The 18,959-nt window shown below is 47.6% G+C and overlaps 1 protein-coding gene and 2 long non-coding RNA genes across 3 annotated transcripts in view; 1 reads left to right on the forward strand and 2 right to left on the reverse strand.

The window, feature by feature from the left end:
• LOC108516287 (uncharacterized) overlaps positions 1-4,230 on the forward strand; it is an 11,398-nt gene extending 7,168 nt beyond the window's left edge. The window contains exons 3-4 of the long non-coding RNA XR_001881766.1: positions 1,370-1,617; positions 4,090-4,230. This is a non-coding gene — a long non-coding RNA (uncharacterized LOC108516287). The remainder of the gene's footprint in view (positions 1-1,369; positions 1,618-4,089) is intronic.
• The window catches only part of CLSTN2 (calsyntenin 2), a 634,893-nt gene that overhangs the window by 537,163 nt on the left and 78,771 nt on the right, over positions 1-18,959 (reverse strand). The window lies entirely within an intron of this gene.
• The window catches only part of LOC108516286 (uncharacterized), a 58,465-nt gene continuing 56,050 nt past the window's right edge, over positions 16,545-18,959 (reverse strand). The window contains exon 3 of the long non-coding RNA XR_001881764.1: positions 16,545-17,116. This is a non-coding gene — a long non-coding RNA (uncharacterized LOC108516286). The remainder of the gene's footprint in view (positions 17,117-18,959) is intronic.

Genomic DNA, 18,959 nt, shown 5'->3' on the forward strand with positions numbered 1-18,959 from the left:
TTAAAAAACAAAAAAAAAAAAAAAAAAAAATGACTTCAAATCTCAAACAATAACATTAAAAATCAGCATGTGGGACCCAGGTCTTGCAGGCATTGGGCAGACATCCATATCAGCTGTTCTATTTTCCCCCAGCCTCCTTTACAGATCTAAATTTAAAAATTAATTTAAGAACATATACATACCATATGTATACTACACTTTTAGTCACAAAACTCATTATTTTGCTATCCTTAAGATGTAAAATGTAGGAAAAGAATTGGCAAAGAATGGAATTCATTTCTTTTCATAAAACCTCCATTTATTCAAGCCAACCCACACTTTCACTCCAGACAACCTAAGAGAAACTTAGATGTATCAGATTCTCAGAATGAGAATGTTCTGGATCATTTGATAGTTTTTGGAGGAGGTAAGAAAAAAAAGGAAGTAGACTCAATTTTAAGATGGCACATTAGCATGAATGTGGAAGTGCTCCCACCAAACCCATTGTGCAATGACAAGATGAAGGCCTCAGTGTTGTGCATAACCTACTCCACGCTAGTCAGTGTTGCCTCCAAATGGAACACGAAACCTTCACCATTCACTTTGCAGGTGTCATCCAGCCTTTTTCTACCACACAATGGGTCTTCTGCTTAGCAACACTATGGCACCAACAGTGGAGGTGTGGGACCAGAGGGTCCATTTTCAGTCAAAGTAAAGCGTTCACACATCAGTCTGGCTTTCCCTGGCCCTGTCCTTCTGACCTATGTGTTAACAGAATACCAATCCTTGCCTATTTCTCCCAATATTGTCTGCTCTATATTAAGGGAACCTGGACAATACACTAACAGAAGACATTCAGGGACCACTTATGGCCTTGGGGTCAGGGATTCTCACCCCACAGTTCGTGCTCCATAGGCAGTTGCCCATTCATTTGTTGTGGCTGGCACTCAGCCCATTCTTGCAATTCTCTCACCCACACTTGTAGTCACATGCATTCTCTGCCCCAAATTCCTTTTCTGATCTTTGTATTTGAAATGTAAGATAATCTTGGGATGAAATATGGTGAGTATCTGTATCCTAACATGGGAGCCCTTCCTTTCCTCTCACAGCATCCCTCACCCTCCATCCAGAGTCCCTGGTGTCAAGAGTTCACACTGAACCATAAGGGAGGTGCCCTGGGGTTTGGGAGTGTCCGTAAAGGGACAGAAAACTTCTCTCATGTGCAAAAGGATTCAGCACAATGATAAGAGAAGTAGCTAGTGCTCTGCGGCCTGGCTGAGTGTCTGAGTGCCCCTCCTCCCCTGTGCATGCCTGCTGCTTGCTGGGAATGGATAGCACAACCTTGAGACCAGGACAAGCTTCTAATTAAGAAACACGAACTTCCCTCCAGGTTGCTGCTATTCCCACAACGTGCTAGGGATCCAGGAAATCCTAGAGATCATCATCCTGGTTGACAGCAGAGCCCATGGATATGGAAAGTCCTCCTGAACAACAGCAACTACCCTTTCCCTGACCTGCTCTGACCCAAGCACAACCCCAGCTTCCTGAATACATCGTTACCTTCTGCACAGCATGCATGGGAAGGTGATAGGACTGCTTCACTTTACACACGAAGAAGCCACAGCTTGGAGAGGGCAAGTAAGTGGCCTCAATGTTACCAAGTCAGTCAGTGGCAAACCAGTATTCCCAATCAGGTGTGATGCCACGGCTTCTGCTCTCAACCACTGGGTGAGCTGCTACCTGCTCTATCCCTTCTCTTTTGTCCCCTCTTGGTTAAAAGATCTTTGCGGAAACAAAATTTTTATAGCCCAGGGTTTCGTTAGTAGAAGCACCAGCTGTGGCGGCTTCCTTTACTGTGGATGATACTGGGGTCTGAAGGCTTAAAAGGTCACAAAGCTAACTCAAGAGCAGACAGCAGACGAACTCTAGTTCTCAGTATGATGCCTTCACACTGATGGAGGATGGGGAATTAAAATCGTGGAGTCTATATTAGTTTTCATGGGCTGCGGTAACAAATTACCACAAACTGGGAGCCTTGAAACAACAGAAATGTATTCTCCAATGGTTGTGGAGGCCAAAAGTCTAAAATCAAAATGTCAGCAAGGCTATGATCCCTCTGAAGGTTCCAAGGAATGACCCTTCCAGCTTCTGGTAGCGCTTGGCATTCATTGGTTTGGGGCTTCCTCCACCTTCACACAGTCCTCTCCCTTGTGTCTGTGTGTGCCATCTCTTCTTATAAAGATACCAGTTATTGAATTTGGGATGCACCTTAATCTAGTATGACTTCATCTTAACTACTTGCATCTGCAAACGTTCTCTTTCCAAACAAGGCTATATTCTGAGGTTCTGGGTGGACATGCATTTGAGGAAGACTCAATCCAACCCACTACAGTATCTAAAGCAAAGCCATTTCTCCTGCCCCTCCACTTGGCCTGCCAGATCAGTTTGGCTCTGATGAATGCCCTGGGCTGACAATTTCAGAAGAAGGGCTGATATGGTCAAATGTCTTTCAAAGTTCTATTGAAATTGACAGCTTAAAGAGAAATCTCACCACCAGCCCCAAATCTAATCTATGCTCCCATTGGCGATAATTCCCAGAGCTCCATTCCATGGGGTAAGGTTATGACCAGGAGGCTGCATGCCAGAGTTCCTGCAGTCACTCTCCCACCTTGGTTCAGGGACCTGTGATCCAGTCAGGAGGAAAAGTGACCACCTCAGGAACAGCAGTGTCAATCTGACCAGGGAGTCCTCTGAGATGGGAAGGGGGTTCCCTGAGATAGGAAGTAGGGGGTCTCACCTCCCTTCTATGGGCCTCTTTAACCTGTTTGTAAAATGAGGGGCCAGTTCTTTGGCTAAGACATTCCTGACCATGAAAAGACAGAGAAGATATCACACTCAGTCATCCACCCAGCCTGGAGGGTTACCTTGCCATCTGAGGCCAAGATCCCTGAGGGGTGGGAAATTCTGAAAAGTAGACTCCAGCCCCTCCTCCTCCCATTCCTGTGATCAATCCAATAAGAAACAGGTAGCAATCCAGTTTCTCAAACTCCAAAGCATTTCATGACAGACAGAGGAAGCAGAGAAAAGATGGCCATTTATGTGAAGGCAAACTTTTTTGTCCATTTAGGTTTTTCCTGCTTCCTGAGCCTTGGGACACATTTAGCACATACACACCCCACACAGCACAGAAAGGGCTTGGTGATGTATGTGCAAGCACTTCCATATACTATTTATTTTACTTACTGAAATATCATTTCTGTCTGGGAAAGATATCGGGTATTGTTGGCTTTTATGCTCTCGGCACTTTCCCCCTAACAAAATCTTTCCCTATAAATCTACAGTCCATGGCCTGACTTCAGAAAACACTTTAATAGTCCCCAACTCCAATGTTTTCCATAGCCATATATCCTCATTTCAAGAATACTAAAGTGCAGAGGCTTGAATTCATCAAACAGAACTCATCAATACGCTGAAAGTGGGGTTAGGAGTTTAATCTCCAGGAGAGTTCCTGGAGAGCAGATGGACCTGCCAATGCTCCCCATCACTCCCATCTCCAGGAACTAGAAGGGACTGGGCTGTCAGGAGGGAAGGGAACAAGGGATCACCTTCTTATCAGCAGCAGCAACCACAGAGCCCTTGATCCACATACGCGGTACTTGCTCAGTTCCCACTCTCACGCAGCCCAGTGCCCACACCACTTCATTATATGGCCCCAGTGAGCTGCTTCTGTCTCTATCACATGCTCATCTTGAAACAGGACTCAAGTCTATCCTCATCCCATAAAGCAAATCCAACCTCATGCAGTAGAGCAGTATACTCAGCAAGACAGATATCACTGAAGATTTTGGAGAGGACTGCATCATATGTCATGCTGAAATCTTCTTTTAAATCTTCTTTGGACAACTCTTTGGCTGCAGCTGTCTCATCTCTCTCTCCTCTTCTTCCTGCTTTGCTCGTGAAGAGCATTTTAACTTCCTCCTCATCATCTGTCAACCCCATCAACAAGAGCATTGGTTGGGAGGCAGGGGGAGATTTGAAATAACCTCCACAATAACAACAACAAAAACCTCATATGGTTGGCCTAATTTTTGTTTGATTTCCTCTCTACAGATGGAAAGCTGAGGCTCAGGCAGGATGAGCAACTTGTGAAAGGTCACAAGGCTGGACAAGCAGCAGAGTCAGGATCTGAGCCCAGTGCCCCCAGACCTCTGCTCCTGCAAAGCCGCACCTGGAACAAAGTGAATCAGTTTTCTGAACTTCCATCATTTCTGTGGGTATTTTTAAGGCCTGCCACTACATGTACACATCTTTAGTTTGGGTCAGCACACCCAGGAATAAAATTTTTCTGAGCACATTTCTAATGTATCCAAGAGAGTAAACAGAAACAAAATTGCTTGGGTAACAAAGCTGGGGTCACTTTCAAAGTTCTCATTTACAAACAAAAAATAGGGAGCTGAAGGGAAAGGATTTGAAAAACAGCAAGGTTCCTGGCCAGGGAGACCCTAGGCAAGTTACCAACCCTCCATGGGGCTTAATTTCTCATCTGCAAAGTTGACTATGGTTTCTTCCAACTCAAAATTCTTGGTCCAGTTCAAATACCTTTGTACATAACTATTAAGATTTATCACTAAAAAGTCAAATCCCTGGCATTGTACACATTCATTTAACAAAAGCAGCCACAACTACCATTTATTGAGCATAAAATATGTGCCATGTACTTTATCTGCAGTAACTTGAGTCTCAAAACAATCCTACAACACAAGGATTATCACTCCATTTTATAAATGACAAGACAGATTGGAAAGGTCTGACTGTCTCGAGGCTATAAGCCAAGATTTGGGCCTTCACCTAAGTCCTAAGTTCTCCTGAGTTCTCCATCAGTCAAACCACCATGAGACTCAACACTAACTGTCCTGTTCTGACAACCAGCTGCCAGTCAGAGCCAGCTGCATGTGGTGCAGGAGTACCCAGCTCCTGTCTGCAGCCTGAGCTGCAGGACATTGCTTGTGACTAGCTGACACCAAGGCCAGGCCGAGACCACCTAGGGGGCTGCAGAAAGCCCATTTAACACCCTTAGTGCTCTCCAGGGAAAATAAAACCTTGCTTCTTTGGGGAACCTAAAACAAAAACAAAAATCAGCCATGCAGCTGACGTGGGTCCTGCCTGTGGCTCAGTCCAGGGCTCCCTGGGGAAGGCAGCACACTTCCCAGGTTGCCCACAAGTGTGAGGAACAGACACAAGAAAAGGCAGAAGGTGGGCACCCATGCCACGGGACACCCACACTGCGGAACACTCCCACCTCCATACTCAGATTCATAACATCTTTTTAGTCATAACCATGAAGCAGCTGGCATTTAATCAGGGCTAAAGATGCCTCAGGAAGCGTGGTAAGGGCTTTACATACACTCTTGCATTGAGTCCTCACCATTCTATAAAGTTGGTGACATTATCCACCCCCATTTTGCAGAAGAGATCACTGAGACCCAGATTGGCTATGTCATGCGATTAGCAGAGCCGGGGTTCAAATCCAAGCAGTTTGGCTTTAGAGGCTGAGACTTTAACCTCCTTGTTGACTGCTTAGAAGCAACTGTAGTCCCCCCACAGAGCCTTCCCTGCTAATGCGAGACAGGGCAGAGGGAGGCAGTGAGGCCTGCAGTGGTTTGGCCCTGTAGCCTGGTGCCAGAAAGAGGACACACCCAGGCTTAGTGCTTCCAGCCCGGGCACTTTTCCTGAGAGGCAGACTCCTGCCAAGAAGCAGCAGCGCCTGAGTGAGCGGAGCAGGGAGGTGAAAATGTGAGGCACAATGTCTAGGGAGAGCCTCTCGGTAAACAAGGAGTCTGCTCAGAGCTCCCCTGGGCCTGCAGCCAACACAAAGGGGGCTGGTGCTCAGCTTGAGCACCTCCTGGGGCAGTAGAGGTGCCCCAGTGTGCTGGGGACACAGAGTAGCTCCACCCTGGGAGGATCATTGAGTGGAGTCTGCTTTCTTGTTTTACAAATGGGGAACCAGGCTCAGAGCAACAAGGGTCAGTCCAGGGCCAAACTCAAGGAAAGTGCATTCCTGTGTTTCGGAGGTTCCCATCTGCTCTCAGTGTGTGTGTGCCTGTCAGTCCTCCACACTTTGAACTGTTGAGCAAGTTCTCCTCTGTCTACTCCACCCCGACTCCCTGTTTTGGCCATAACTTAGGCAGAAACATAACAAGCCTCAAAAGGTTTCCAGGTGCGCATCGTGGTGGGAGTTAAGCTGTTTTTGTGAAGTTTGCTTGCTCCTCATCTCAGCCTCCCCTATCTATGCCTCCAGCGTCACAGGGCAGGATGCAGCAGCAGCCACTCTCTACCTGGCCTCCCGCCCTGAAGGTGACTTCCACCTGCAAGACAACCTCTCCTCTCACTGTCCTGGGCCTGGTTCCCCTTCCCCTGGGGGTGAGATCAGTGAAACGAACCCACTGGTTTTGGGGGAGTGGCAGTGTGCAGGAGCTGAGGTAGGATAACCAGTGAGGCCAGGAAGGTAAGGAGCTCCCAAAACACACAGCTCCCAAAGAAGAGCAGAGGAATGTTGAAGCCCTTTCTCCCTAATTTTGCTTCACTTTCTTCTCCCAGTCAGCACCTTTGCTATATTAGAGATGCAGTGGTGGGACCTTGAGGACATTACCCCTGGGAGGGGCTCACACAGGGACTCAGGGGATCTGCTCCTTTCCATATATCCTGTTCAGAGCATCTGATTCTGGGCCTGTCTGGAGAGGGTCATGCCCTAGCTTTCATGGCACCAAGCAGGAATTAAGGATAAAACTACCTAAGATTCTACAAATCACACCAGCAGCTTTCTCCTTGCGCAGGGGGGTCTATCACTGTTAAGTAACACTTGCCTGCCACCCCCACCTCCATCCCATTCTCCACATAGCAGCACCATGGGTGAAATGAGGTTGCTCTTCTGCCTGGCCCTCTCCATTGCCTCCAGCAGGGCTGGCTGGAGCCTTACCAAACAGCCCTTGCCGGCTCATTGTGCAGCCGTCCCTCCTGCAGCGCCGAGTCTTCTGGCCTGGTTCAGCCTCATAGCATTTGTGCTGTCTGGGCCTCTCACACGCAGCTCTCCCTATTCCTTGGTTCAGTGGACCCCTCTCCTGGGCAGCTTGCCTCCGTCTCCAGACCCAGGCTCATTGCTCTTCTGCAAACCCTTACTTGCACATCACATGTGAACTTGTCCCAGCACCTGCCTCATGACAGGAGTGTTCTCTCTCAGTGACTCTCATCTGTACGCAGGGATGGCTCAGGCCCTCTGTGGCCTGTACTTCTTCCCTCCTCACCCCAGCCAGTTGCCAGGCTCCAGCTAGAGTCACAGGAAAGGGAGGGACCATGGAGAGAGCAGCTGAGGCCCCCAGCACCTCTGTGCTTCTCTCATCTCCTCCAGAGCCCCCTGGGGCACCCAGGCTGCCCCCGGCCAAGGCCACTCCCCATTCCCACTGCTGCCCAGTGAGTCTTCCACCCTGGAGGAGCCAGAGTTCCTAGCATAAGCTTCTGTTGTTGTTTTTGGTTTTTGGTTTTGGTTTTGGTTTTGGTTTTGGTTTTTTTCATCAAAACGGCCTGGCCTTCAGCATCTTTCCAGGTGACTTCCTGTCAGAAGAGTTGTGCCCAGGTCCCAGTTCTGTCTGCCGCCTGACTCAGCAAGTCATATACCCACTCTGGCCTTTGTCCTTCTTACCTCTAAAGTAAGTGGTTGGATGGCATCATCTCATTGTTAACATTCAGTGGCTCCATTGTTGTGTGAACCAATGTATTAACGATGGAGAATACCTTACAGGGTAATCTTGTCATCTGGGTTTTAATGGGGTATTTTTGCCTTAAACCCCAAAGAAATGGATCTCTTATGGGTAGAATATCAGGTGCAGTGGCATGTGGGTGAGTAAAAATTCTAGACCTGAGAAGAGAGCACTTCCAGATGCTCACCACATCATCCCAGAGTAGTCACATGGACTTCCTTGGTGTTCCTGGAGCATAAATTACAAACCAACCCCAGCATATGGAGACACATTCATAAACACACACAACCCACCCAGACCACAGAATATCAGGTACACATCGGTGGTTCTAACTCTGACAGGGGAAGTTTCTAACAGGACAGGGCTTGCTGGTGTCTGGGAGCTAAGCTTAGGATGACGTATACCTGGCACACTGCAATGCTGCCGGTAACCACGCCATTTGGTTGACTATGTTGACAGCCCTGCCCAGCTTTCAGCCCATCACTGTCACATAACTGCCATTAGAATCCATTTCTCCCAGGGCTCTGCGCTGGAGTTAAGCCCCTCTTGAAGCTCCACATCCCTTCAGCCCACAGAAACATTAATGAGCACAAGGGGCAGTAACTCAGAGTACTTAAGAATGTGTAATAACATCATGGCACTTAGGAGGATGGGGATGGTCTATGCAGCTAGCAATGATGATTCCCCCATGGACAGAGACCTGGGGAAACCATGGCTCCAGGAAGCATTTGGAGCGTCAGTTGGGAGGAGCTTCAAGCCCCATATCGTAAAAGTTATTATCTCACAAGAGAGTAGTTTTTTTCTTTGATTTCTATCTAAATATGAGGTTAAAATGAGTGCTGGGTGGAGAAGGGAGCACACAAGCATTTGAGTCATTTATAGTTCACATTTTTACGGCACAGCAGAGATCAGCATCCATTTTCCATCTGCAATTAGAAGACGAAGAAGTCTGCCAAGCCTCTGTGTAAATTGTGCCTATTAAAAGAGTCTATGTCGTGCAATGATTGATCAGCACCAAGGATTTATTCACTGAGCTAACAGCGGTTTTTACTTTTGCCATTACCCAGGGTGATACATAACAATTTAGATAATGCACCCAGACAGATGCATTTATAACCCTGGTGTCAGAGTACTGCCTTGGAGGCTGGTCAGCCTAGCGGGAGGAGGAGATGCTATTAGTGGTCAGACCAGAGAGCCCTGAGCCTGTCTGGCCTTGCATTTGCCATCCCAGGACATGGCACAATGGAAAGGCATGGGGACAGAACTGCTGCCTGCCTCCTTAGCAGCACACTGAGCTTGTCTACAGACAGGCTTCCCTCACTCTCCTCATCTGTTAGTGGGGATAACATGGCTGTTGCAGGGGTAGAAAGAGAGAGGTAGGAAGCTAAGATGAGATGCATTATGGTAGGTTTAGAGATTCCAGTGTTCATAAATGCATATGTGTGCATGCAGGCGGGTTCCACCTGGGTACACACACATGCACACACACATACATGGAAAACCCTCTCTATCCCTCTTGCACAAGCAACACATTTCATCCCTTTAGCATAGGGTCTTCTCACAGAGTCACCAGATAGTGTTTAACACCCATGCTGGGTTCTGGTGACAGGTACGGAATGTTCGCTTCTCAGCATTACCAGCCTGCTCTTTGTGTCTGCAGGCTCCTGGGTAACAGACCTCAGCAGGGGAACATGCCAGGCAAGGCACTCCTGATGGCTGTCCCCTCGGAGATAAGCTCTGTGGAAACACAGATGAGCTCCACACACTCCCCAGGGTTTCAACCAGCCCTCACCACCATCACACTAGTTGCTCCCATCTCCTAAATCTGTGCTCCCTGGGCATCTCCTGCAGAAGGTCCCAGAGGTTCCACCCAATTTGACATGCCCCACAGAACATTCATCACCTTCCCTGACCTACTGCCTTTGTCTGCACCCTCAGGCACCAGCAACCCCTGGGTACCCAAGCCAGAAAGTGAATCCACTGTGACTCTCATGAACTGGGTCCTGATTCCTTTTAGGTTATTCTGCCTAAGTATCTCTCCACTCTGGCCTCTCCTTTCCATGCCCACTGCCACCACCAAATGTGCCACATCCCACCCAGATAAGTACACTGGTTCCCTCACCCCAGTCTCCCTACCCACAGTCTGACCCTCTGAGCACCTTTCTAAAATGTAAACCCAATCATGTCCTTCTCTGCTTTAAACTCTTCAGTGACTTCTGCCAAAATCAGCTTTGCCTGGAAATATGTCTGACAAACATTTCTTAAAAATACCCAACTATGCCATCTGTATTAGTCTGGGTTTTCCAGAGAAACACAACCAATAAAATGCGTGTGGAGAAAAACAGTGAGAGAGAAAGGGAGAGAGAGATTTAATTTTAGGAAATAGGCTCCTGTGATTATGGTGACCCAGGGAAGAGCCCAGGTTGCAGTTGAAGTTCATGGGCCATTGGCTGGCAGGAATCCTTCTTACTCAGAGGACATCAGTCTTGATTCTATTCAGGCCTTCAAGTGATTAGATGAGGCCCACCCACATTAGGAAAGGTAATCTGCTTTACTCAAAGTCTACTGATTTAACTGTTAATAACATCTAAAAGACACATCACAAAAATATCCAAAATGATGTTTGACACAATATGTGAGCACCTTGGCCCAGTTAAGAGGACACATAAAATTAACCATCACACCATCTTTTTTTATAATAATGGGACTGGGGCTTTGAGGAGCAAGGAGGGTTTATCTTCCTCCTGCATGACCAGTGCAGACTCCTCTGAGTGACTTGAAGCAGAGGAAGCCAGACCTTCAGAGCTGAGGAGACTCCCAGGATCATCTGATTAGGGCCTCTCTCGAAACAATGAGAATAAAGGCCCAGAGTCAAGGTCCCATACACATGTAAAAATCCATTAACTGGGAAGGCAAGATGTGCTATGAATCAAGTCAGTAAGTATTTAAAATATGAGTAACATTAGAGAACATGTAAGTTGAACATCCCCTACAATGCAATATTTACCAATGAGTACTTAATGTCTACTTAGCTTATCTCCTTATCTGGAGTGACCTGGGACAGATGAATGAGGATGATGAAGGGAACCAGCCGCTAAGATCCCTCCCTGATTTGGAAATGCAGCTGTTTACACACAAACTGTGTCTTACTCTGTAGATGAAGAACACCAGAGGCACTGGAAGTCACACTGCAGTAAGCAGGAGCTCAGCCTCGAAACTGAGCTAACCCACAGACTACCCACTTTCTTCCACCCTTTTCCTCCCATGTTCCTCCTCAGAGAGCCACCAAACCACAATGAGTCCACTACCCACAGAGACCCTCAAGGGAGACAGGACTATACACCCTACCCTAAGCAGCAGGCTGCAGTCCTAGAAGAGGGCATGCCTCGGGCTTATTCAGATCCAATGCCTTCCTAGCTTCTGCACAAGTTTCTTATGACAGCCAACCCCCATGCTCAAGTGGGACTTCCATCAGCAGAGCCTGCTATAATATTGCTGCTCCTGGAGATGTGTCAAAATGCCTCCCCTCAGGCCTGAGGACTCATTTAAAGAAGCATCACATTATAACTGCACGTGTGTTTCCATCTGACGATTAGGTAAATATGAAGAAGCATAATGTCACATTAAAAGCATCTTCCAGACACATAAACACAGCGACCACAGCCAGTCACTCAGCCACTACAACGAGACGTAAGGATAGAAAGATATTTTTCTTTTAAAGTGTGGAGAAAAGGGGTGCCCTGAAGTTGTACCTTATAATTTTTGTTCCATTTCTCAGACTCAAAAGAACAAAGCCCTCTATTCCTTCCTTCCTTAGAAACAAAAATAGACTGTACTGGTCTGGCCTGCAGAGGCACCAAGATGATATCTTCCTCCACTGTCACAGTTATTTAGGAAAAACAATCTCTAGCATAGGCTGAGTGCTCATAAATACTCCAGGATGAGACAATAAAGCCGGTCCCAGGACCCAGCATGGCCCCACCCCAGGACACTGGCCTACACACTTGTAGGTAGAAGCAAAGGCCTGCATCAGGCTTGTGGCCAGCTTTAGCCTGTGAAGGAGGCTCTAAAATGAAGAAACTCATACTCCAGGTCTCCTTCAACTTTGTTGCCTCTAGAATGTCATCTCCCTGCCCTCATCTTGGAAAGGAGTCACTCCAACCCAAGGATCCAAAGGCTGATGGGCCCCACTGCCCACCTCAATTGCACACAGTGCCTTGAGCCTAGTTGTGTTCCACTGTATGCACAGCCCTACACATGTGCCTGGAGATGGAGGGGCACTCGGCTCAGCTCAGGCCCCCAAGGAACTTTGCATGGGGCTGGTGGGACCAATGTTGAAACCACATACTCAATGCTCACGGAAGGTCAGTGGCAGGTGTTATCTCAGCAACCCTATATCCAGGTCCAGCCTTTTTCAGGCTTTCCTCTCTGTAGCTATGTCTATTCAACCCATTCTCCTTGCTTTCAAAACCCTTCAGTGGCCACCCCTCTGACCGGCATTTCCTAACCTTCCTGTAGCACAGCATGCATAGAAAACAATAACTTCTGTGTGGAACAGTAGCTTAAACAGGAGGCTGTGCCTGGAGACTACCTGCCCAGGCTCAAGCCGTCTCCAGACCTGAGAGGTCAAGCCAGCACATATGTCATCAGCTGAGAGCACACTAATAGGACTTCCAGACATTTAACAAGATCCACAGCGAGCCACACAACTACATGGGACTAGGACACACCACAGGCATGTAACTGAAAGACAGCTTTCATGAAAGAATGCTCTAACTGCATGTGGTACTCCCTGATATTCTATTCCAGCCTACAGTTGATTCTAGAACAACCCAAGAGTTATGGACACTGACATCCCTGTACCGTTAAAAATCAGTGTATAACTTTTGACTCCCCTAAAACTTAACTACTAATAGCCTACTTTGACTGGAAGCTTACTGATAACATAAACAGTTGATTAATATACACGCTTTATGCATCCATCACATGCTACATGGTTCACCTGTGAGTATTTTTTTTTTTTTCTTTTTTTTTTCAGAGTCTCGCTCTGTTGCCAGGCTGGAGTACAGTACTATGATCTCAGCTCACTGCAAACTCTGCCTCCGAGGTTCAAGTGATTCTCCTGCCTCAGCCTCTTGAGTAGCTGGGGCTACAGGCACATGCCACCACACTCGGCTAATTTTTGTATTTTTAGTAGAGACGGAGTTTCACCATGTTGGCCAGGATGGTCTCGATCTCCTTTGGGATGCCCGCCTCGGCCTCCCAAAGTGCTGGTATTACAGGTGCGAGCCACCGTGCCCAGCCTGTGAGTTTTTTCAAATTGTCATAAATCTTCAAAAAATTTTCTAATATATTCATTGAAAAAAATTCATATGAATGGATGGATGCTCACAGTTCAAACCCATGTTATTCAAGGGTCGATTCCTATTCTATTCTATTCCTATCCTAGGATGTCTGATATTTTCTAAAATTTTAGTTCCATCTTATTAAATTGAATGTATAACCACTCCATAGGTCTTAAGTCACAGTTTGAAAATCACTGGTTCGCCAGATTACTTGACCTGGCAGACTGAGGGATTCCAAGCCAGTCTCAGCCCTCCTTATTCCCTGCCAACCTCCTTTGCTGCAGTAAGCTTCAGCTCCCAGAGCTCTTAAAAGGTCCTACCCACCCACAGCCATGCCTCTGCACACGCCACTACCCTGTCTAGGGAGGCCTGTCCGTTTCTGCACCTGTATAACAGTCTAAGTCCCCCTATAAAGTGACTACAGACTGCTTATCTAGCTGCCCCTGTGGGCTGAGGCTGCACTCTTCAGGGCAGTGACACGACTTTCTCAGCTTTGTGTCCCAGAACAGCCTAACCCCAATGTTGCTGAGCAGGTACCAACTGGGAAACTTAAAGAGAAAGTCAATTACAATGGCATAGGAGGGAAAGTGGCCAGAAAGGTGGAGCAGAGGCTGACAGCCTGCTTTTTCCTGGAGTCCTTTCCTCCCTGACCAGAACAGTCATTACCATAATCACAAGAGCAACTGCTCTAGGCAGACAGATCTGATCATCGGGCCCTATGCCCAGCTTCCACAGTCTTGCTTCTGAGTCATTCAAATAAACAGGGAAATCAAACTCATCATGTCCAGAACTATTGATCTTTCCACCCAAATCTGTTCCTCCTATGACATTCCTCCAACTAGGTTGACAGAAATCCCATTCTTCGTTTCTCAGGCCCCAAACCTTGGAGTCCTTCTTGTTTTTTTCTTCTCTCACACTCCTTACCCAATCTGTCAGGAAATCCTGTTGACCAACCTCCAGTGTACACCCAGATTCTGGCTTTTGTTTTGCAATACTCCTACTGCTGTGACCCTCATCCAAGCACTGTCATCTCTCCCTCAGGTGACAGCAACAACCTCCTACTTCCCTCCTTCTCCTATTGTGTCATCATCATAGCGTTGGGGGACAGTTCTCCATGGCATTTGTCCTGGACTGTCTTGTCAAGGATGTTTAGACACAAATGCCTAGGGAGGGAGGTGTATACTCTGTGTGCTGTTCCTGGAAAGAGAGCTGATTGTTTTCTGAGCGGGATAATAAAGATATTGACTTACTCCAGGGCAAAGTTAGGGCAGATTTGCTAGTAGTCCCTTATAAGAGTAGGGGTTTCCTAAGATCGGAGTTCCTTAGCTATGACACAGACCCACCGGGCTGCTCCAAATCGCCCCTATGGGACTCATGGAGCAAGGGGGATGGATGTGAACAAGAGGCTCATGCTGTCTGCTGTGTTGTGGTAACAAAGTCCTCTGTTTCTGACCAGGAGCCCCGTGTCTCTGCTAGCATCTGTGAAACTGCAGCAGGCTATCAGCTTATAAGCAGAACTTTCACAGTTCTTGACACAGAGGATTCAAAGATCTCATTTCATATCTAAGTCAGATCAAGTCCCTCCTTTACTCAAAATCCTACAATCACTCCCATCGCAGAGAAAAAGCCAAAGTTCTCACCATGGCCACAAAACCCTGAATGATCACTGCCATCCTCCCGCACACTCTGCCATCACATCCTGTCTCCGACCCCATCTCCTGCTCCTCTCCCTATTCCTCACTCTTCTCCAGCCATATGAGTCTCCCTACGGTTCCTCAGACACACTGGGCACAGGCCCTACTGTGGACCTTTATACTTGCTGTTCTGTTTGTGGGACGCTCCTTCCCTCACACCTACTTGGCCCACTCGCTCATCTTCTTCTGTCTTTGTTCAACATCCCCTCCTTACTGAGCTTGAACCCCCTATTTAAAAGTGCATCCTGGCTGGGTACAGTGGCCCATGCCTGTAATCTTAACACTTTTGGAGGCCAAGGTGGGTGGATTATTTGAGGCCAGGAGTTTGAGACCAGCCTGGCCAGCATAGTGAAACTCCATCTCTACTAAAAATATAAAAATTAGCCGGGCATGGTAGCACGTGCCTGTAATCCCAGCTACTGGAGAGTCTGAGGCACACTTGCATCCAGGAGGTAGAGATTGCTGTGAGGCAAGATAACGCCACTGCACTCCAGCCTGGGTGACAGAGCAAGGCTTTGTCTGAAAAATAAATAGATAAATACAATAAAATAAAATTGCATCCTCCCTACCATCACAGGCTCTCAACATTACTTCTCTAACCCGGAGATCCCCAAAGGGCAACACTGACCTAGTCTCAGTTCCACCCCTGACAATGGCAGACCAATAGGTCAGCAGCAGACCTGTGGTCCTCTTGGCTACGGAATTGGAAAATGGCATCAAGGAATACAATGGTAGTCAGAAGGAAGTAGCTTTCTGTTCAGAAAGAAGCCAGAACAAAGGGAACAAGTGATGACTGACATAGTTGGTATAATGTCCAGATTCCCTGGTGAGGAAAATGTGACACAGGGCTGAGTTCTGACCAGTCAGTTAAAAAAAGGCTTAAACTACAGTGATGTGGGCATTCGAGAGGTGGAAGTTGCCCCCACTTCTAACGCTGGCTGGTGACATCTGGAAGAGTCAGCTTATATATTCAACTAGTACATTACAGCATCTTACTTTTTTTTTTTTAGTTTTGGTTTTTAGTTTGGTGATTATGACAGGCCTGCTTTGCTATTTATGTTTCTGATTATTTTTAGTTTTTTGCAATTTGATTTTCTTAAATTAAAACTTGAGATCTAAGCATTGGATTTTCTGTCGTGTAGCATTGTGTGTTCATATATGCAGTTTATATATTTGGATTGCAAAAGCCTCAGAAAAGAGATATTTCAATATTTGGCACCCAAACAGCCTTATTTCCATATCACCCACATGTGTCCCTGTCGCCACGCACTGCTTTCTATTCCCACACTCCCAGCGACAAACTCCGGATCCTTGTGAGTCAAAACAAAGAGCTGGAACAAGTAGCTAGGTCCTTTCTCAATGCCAAGCTCTGCTGCCACCACATGTGGCTGGGATAGGGCAGCACAGCCTGCAGACTTCACTCCCAGTCCGAGGCTCCAGAGCTGTAGGCCCTTCTGGGCTTTCTCTCACAATTAGATTCATGGATTCCCAACAAGCCTCTCTGGCATGTTTCTGTGTTTAATTCCTGGCATACAGAAAGTACATAATAACTGTTTGCCTGAAGAGACCTGTTTTCCTACAGGTTCTGTGGCCCCGTCACATCCTTCCTGGTGGATGATGCTCCCCTAAGGTGGCTCTCTCCCTGTGGCTGCTCCCTGGCTCATCCATCCATTGAGCACGCCCTCCTCCCTTGGCCTCCATGATGCTGACACTTCCCCTGGCTCCCTCCTGCTGCCTTGACTAAGACAGTCCTCTTCCCCCTAAAGCTGCTATCATCCATGGTTGTAACAGCCACTCCCATGTCTCTATGTCCAGCCATACCTCCAGGCTGCATTTCCAGCACCACTGCTGTTTCTATTCAGATACACCTTGAAATTTCAGGCTCATCAGTTTCCCTCTAAAGTCCCTCCTGCTTTCTGACCTTCCTCACTGTGTTAATTCAAACTTCCATGCTTCAGGCACCCAGGCTTACCCAACAGGTTCTATGGAACTTGCTCTAGCTCACCTTCTGCTCGTTTCCAACCCTTCCTATTTGCCTGCCTCACTGTGGAGGCTGCAAAAACTAATGACTCTCCTTCTTTGCAGCTGGGAGAGTTGACGAGCTGCAGTTCTGACCATGAGTTAGAAAGAGAAGTCCACTGGGGAGTCTGGGGAAGCTTTTGCTGGCCATCCCTCTTCCTTGGGTCCCCTTTGCCCCTCTTCTCCGCAACATCGATGCATTATCTGGAGCTGTTACAACAGTCCTGACTCCCTGGGGCACAGCAAATACACAGGCTGAGTCCAAGGCAGGAAGAGAATGCTGGGGACTTTGATGGCATCACCACCAAGCTCTGGACAGCCTGTCCTAGAAGATAAATACATGTTTTTATTGAATTTTCTGTTGCTTGCAGCGAAAGCATCCTTACTGATACACATAGTAATATTCTTTATTTCATCTCTCCCTGCTCCCTCCCCTTTCTCTCATACACTCAGCTTCTTACTCAGTTGCTATCACCTGTTTCCTCTCCCTTCCTTCCTCCCTTCTCTTGCCATTCTCCTTGCAAGTGCTTTTTGAGCATTCACTCTGGACCTGCTCTGTGCCGCCTCACAGAGAGAAAGCAGGAGCCAACCACGCACTGGACCATGGAGAGCACCCAGACCAGGTTTCTCCGCTCCATCTTCGTTGTGCACCTTATACAGGCAGTGCCCAGCCTTGTCAGCCTCAGTCTGCTTTGCCTTCTTCAGGGTTTCCTGCACACCTCCAACACAATTAGAATCTCAGGTTTTCTCCAGTGAAGTATTGCAATGGCCTTCAGGTCTCTCAGAGGGTTCCTTGGCCTCAATTTCCTGCCTAGGACCATTCTGCACCTCAGATCTGGGGTCCTCTCCCTCACAGCCCCACTCTCACCCCACGCCCACTGCCTGTCACTGGGACCCTGGTGTCAGCAATTCAATTCCACCCCCCGCCCCCCAGACACTTACCCATCCTGCCAGAACTCAACAAAACTCTCATGCGAGGTCTCAGTAGCCAGCAAAAAGGGCCCAGCAGTCAAAGCACATAGGAGGAACTGGGCTTATGTTAGGACACAAGAGCCAAACAGCCCTAAGGTGAGTCGTGAGAAGGATGAGGCCAGGGACAGATACCCCCTTATTATGTATATGCTATATACTACTAAGCACTAGGCCAGGTGGCATCTATGTATTCTCTCATTTTAAAATGCACATTTGGGATAGTTTTACAGAGAATGGATTCTGAGGTTCAGAGAGATTCAGCAGCTGGTCTGAAGTCACATAGCACATAGTGGGCAGGATGGTCATCTGAGGTAGAGAAAAATGAAGTTGGAAGAGCTGGTGGTCTGCAGGTCAAGGTTTCATTTCCTGGAAGAAGAGAATAGCCATCTCCCCCTACCCTTTGCTGCTGGCTCCTCAGCTCTGCTGAGACCACTTCCTAAAGCAAGACATCCACCAAAAGTCCAGCAGAGGAGCTGTGACAGACCTGACTCTGACACCACCATACTTGTCATTATGTAGAAAAAATGCCAATCAAGGATTATAGACTCCTGAAAACACTGCTCCCTAAACAGGCTTCTAGGTTAACAGCACCATGGCTCAAGCTCAGAGCCCTCTGGGGTGGGTTCCTAGGTCTTTCCAGGAGGGCTTGTGGAAGAAACCTGCCTGCTGAGGCCAGCAACTTGTTTATCCTCTGACCGTGGTGACATGCCCCTTTGCAGGTGGTTGGGAGGACTGCCCTCTGTCCCAGTTCAGATTCTACCCCTCTACTGATGCTCACTGTAACCCCCAGAACACGCAGGCCATTCAGGTGCATCTGAGGCACAAAGACAAAGGGACTACCAGATCTAGAATATAAAAGGGACCTTCTTGTTCAAAGTTGTTTTATAATTGCTAAAGTAGTTTCATATCCATTATTCCACTGGGTCCTCACAACAATGAAGCCAGTGTTGCTTTTCAAATTTTCTACACGAACATCATCATCGACAACAAAGCAAAGTTCCAGGAAATCTGGCATGCTGAAGACCTCACAGCAGTGGGGAGTGCAGCGAACGGTGGGAGTAATCAATTTAGTCTTCCTCTCCTTCCTTCTGGTCTCCTGTGGGATGCAGTGTTCAGAGGACATCATAACCCTGGACACAGTAGGAGGTTCATGGAAGAGCCTGTGACCCTAGTCAGGCCATTCAGAGTCCTTCCTA

Source organism: Rhinopithecus bieti, unplaced genomic scaffold (genome assembly GCF_001698545.2).
Source record: "Rhinopithecus bieti isolate Rb0 unplaced genomic scaffold, ASM169854v2 scaffold_35885, whole genome shotgun sequence".
Taxonomy (NCBI): domain Eukaryota; kingdom Metazoa; phylum Chordata; class Mammalia; order Primates; family Cercopithecidae; genus Rhinopithecus; species Rhinopithecus bieti.